The sequence below is a fragment of the Nicotiana tabacum genome, chromosome 5 (assembly GCF_000715075.1).
Source record: "Nicotiana tabacum cultivar K326 chromosome 5, ASM71507v2, whole genome shotgun sequence".
NCBI lineage: Eukaryota > Viridiplantae > Streptophyta > Magnoliopsida > Solanales > Solanaceae > Nicotiana > Nicotiana tabacum.
The window spans coordinates 88739586-88743485 of NC_134084.1; positions in this window are offsets into that span (position 1 = coordinate 88739586).

Genomic DNA, 3900 nt, shown 5'->3' on the forward strand with positions numbered 1-3900 from the left:
TTGTGGTGTGTTTTAGGGAGAGTGATAAGTGGCGGTTGGTAGGTAATGAATTGGTTGATGGTGGTGTTGTGGCGGAGTTGGTATTGGTAGGGGATTGATATTTTGGGGTGGGGTTGCATATTGATTTGGTGCGGGAGGATTTTGTGGATGTTGATTTTGTGTGTTTTGGGGAGGTGTTGGGTTCTTTGTGTTCTATTGATTGATGTCGGGGACATTCAGGGTGAGTGGCAAGTTTGCTAAGTTGTAAACCTGCTCAAGTTCTCCTTGTAGTTCTAGTATCTTTTGTTTCAATCTCAAGACTAGATCATTTGGTGCCGGAGTACTTCGTCCATCTGAAGTTTCTGCGTTCTCAACATTCTCCTTTCGGATATCACTTAAGTCGTCCATTTTTGTTTTTTCTTTGCCTTTTGTATTGCTTGGAGGAGGAGGAGGTGGAGGGCCTCTAGATCTGGTATGATACGCTGATGATGCCAGTATGAGTGAACTAAACTAAGAGGATGGGAATAATCAAAATAAGGAAAAACAAAAAGGTAACAAGTCAGTAAGGATTCTGAAATATTTGTAGTATTTAAACACATATTGCAAAAATGTAAATTTGTGTCCTAATTTGGGAGCCTCGTTGTGCACGAGGTAGGCCTAGTGAAAAATAGATTTGGAGAACTCTGGATGCCAATAAATACTTCATTTCATAATGTAAAAATAGACGAATCCCAAAACGACACTAAGATAATAGAAAAGTAAGTCACTACTGGCACTTGGCCTTATTACATTTAGGAAAGCAAATAAATCTAGCCTACTTGGTCCCAGAAGGATCTTCTCTAGATTGAATGCTCTTGTCTATCAAATCCCCCAGTTCGCGTAGGTTCATCAGTAAGAATGCTTGTACTAAATGTCCTTCTTCGTTTCCCTCAGTATTCTAGCAGTCGGTGACTCTCTTCCTCACTTTTCCTTCCAATTTCATCAGACTGTATTCCAGATATTCCAGCTTTTTGCTAGATTTGACTGCCCTCTCTTTCCATTCATTGATTTGGTCACTTGATGGAAGATCCCTCCACCAGTCTAGCAAGAGTGAGGGTGTGCTAACCATACCGAATCTGGGGACCTCGTTCCTTATTTTCTGCAAAACAAAGAGAGTTAGGCCCTTTTCCCCCACCAAACTCGACAACTCATACATTCATTATTAGCATATTGGCATTTAGTTCTCCAAATTAATGCACAGAACGTGGTTGTGTCCGTTAGGATTATGAAAACCCCGATGAACTTTTGAATAAGGCTTGTCTTAAAGGATTATTATGTGGACAAAGTATTAATCCAACTAGGTTTGACCATGATCCATGCACAATTATGATCAGAGTAAGGTTATGATGGGGGTCTAGACTGGTACCTTCAAGCAGACAACTTGAAGGGGAAAGACGTGGTGTCACGACCCAAACCGATGGGTCGTGACGGGCACCCGGTACCTTACTCAACCAAGTACCAACGAAATATATCTTTCTTATTACATCATCATATACACGTGACATACGGGCCTAATAGGCCAACATAATCATTTATAAACTCAAAACATAGGCCGACAAGGCCGTACAATCTTTCACGTACACAACATATGTCTACAAGCCTCAAAGAGTACATAAATGTCATAAAGATCGGGATAGAGTCCCGCCATACCAAACAATACACGTCTAAGTCATACTAACCAAACGAGCAACTCTGAAGCAAATGGAGCGCACCAACATCTTTTGCTGAGCTGATATCTTACTTGGAGGGCACTCGATCTGTCTATCGGGACCTACAGGCATGACATGCAGCATCCCTAGGCAAAAGGGACGTCAGTACGAATAATGTACCGAGTATGTAAAGCACATAAATAAATACATAATAGACATGGAAGAAATATAGAGTATATGACGCAACATGTAAGTCTTAATAACTTTGTAAATCACGAAATAATTATAGTATCATGCATATGCGTATGAATGTCATGTCGTGCATAGGTACATGTTTCATAACATCATCAACCTCTGAGGGCATCCCATCATATCATATCGGCCACTGTGGGCAAAATCATCAACGTATACCAGCTGATCAGGTGGTAGTGCATATATAATGCCATAACATTTCCCATATCCCATATACATATATATACATACAAATATACGCGTATATAATGCCATCTGGTCATGGATCAATGTACATGAATGCAATGCATGAAAATTTCGTTAATATAATCTTTCGGAATGTCATAAGACCATTTTGCCATTGAGTAATATCATAAAGTAAACTCTTTTCAACTATCGTATTTTTTTCTGAGACCCATGAACAGATGATAAAATATTATGACACATGAAAATTCAAGAACATAGATATCTCTAATACTTCTATGAATAGAGTCATTCATGGAATTTGTGCATTTGCACGTTTCGTTCGTATCGTATGGATCATGCCAAAAGAAAGATGGGATAGCCTTAACATACCTGGAGTAGGAAAAATCCATATAATATTCCATTGGAAACCTTCATGGATTGAACTTAGAACCTAAAAATTGGATTAAGCTTCTGCGCTTTGAAATTGAGGAACGAAATCTTGCTTTGATTTGTTGAAATTTGGACGAAAATTGCTTCTAATGAAGCTTTTGTTTGAAATAAAATGCTTCTGTTCCAACGTTCTTAGCTTTTATGCCAAAGGCAGATTATGTTTGGCCTTTTACAAGTAATTCCTACTAAGTTCATGGATAAGATTTTCAATTCTTTCCAAGACTTTAACTTAAGTCATCATTTGGTTACTACATAATAGCCATCTTGCAAGGTGACCAAGAGTCATCCTTTGCCATTGTGGCTTTATGCCACGTGGAAGGGTGACTGAAGATTATCAATCTTTGCCCACTTATTAGTTAATTGGGTAAGTCCCGTTACCCGGTAATTAATTAATTACCTGCATAATTTAAAAATTGTCTTGAATTACTTAAAATACTACTCTCTTTTAACACACCTTGTACATCTTACTGTCATGGCTATGGGGTACCTTGTATGGTACCAATCTATAATTACCGGGTATTTTAGCTCGGGCCGTATTTTATCTCAAAATGCCAAACTTCGACAAAATTCGTTTTCTTCGATATTACTTACCCTCTTACCTTCACAAATTTACTCATCACTTATATTAGTTATAATCCTTATTATCCCCAAATAATTTTTTTCTTGGACTGATGCAATTACCTTACGACAAATTCAACGTACAATATTATAGGGTGCAACATCGTCGTAACTTATTACTACGAAGCGTGACATCACCATAATGTAATACTGCAAGGTATAACATTATTATAACATATTACTGTAGGATGTAACATCATCGCAATATATTACTGCAGAGGGTAACATCATCGTAATACTGCAGGGCATAACATTATTCCTCCCTTTGGAACATTTGTCCTCGAATGTTGACTGATGCACTTATCATTTTCATAACTTATATCTTCTAAATACTTTAGAACTTCCCTTGCTATCTAGGCGACTATTCTATGAATGAGTCCAAAGTCCAGGGCATTCCCCCCTTAGGGCTCCTTCTCACACCACAACTTGTAGTCAGAATCCTTCCAATATCGTAATTGTTACTACATTTCATCATGCAGCCTGTACAATTTTGGCCTTGTAAGTGTGCCCAATCTCTAGGCTTCATATGTAAAGCTTGATAAGATGTCCCTTTGGGCATCTATGAGTATACAGAAGTTCTTTGCTCGGTACTTTGTTGAATTCACGAATATTTATCTCATCGCATAGGTCTGTTTAGCTATCCGTATGAATTTACTGCCATAACTCTTACTTTAATTTATCGTTGCTGAGGTCTGCTACCAAATCCCAGCTTACTCTCGTTGCTTATTCCATATGTATAAATTTAAGT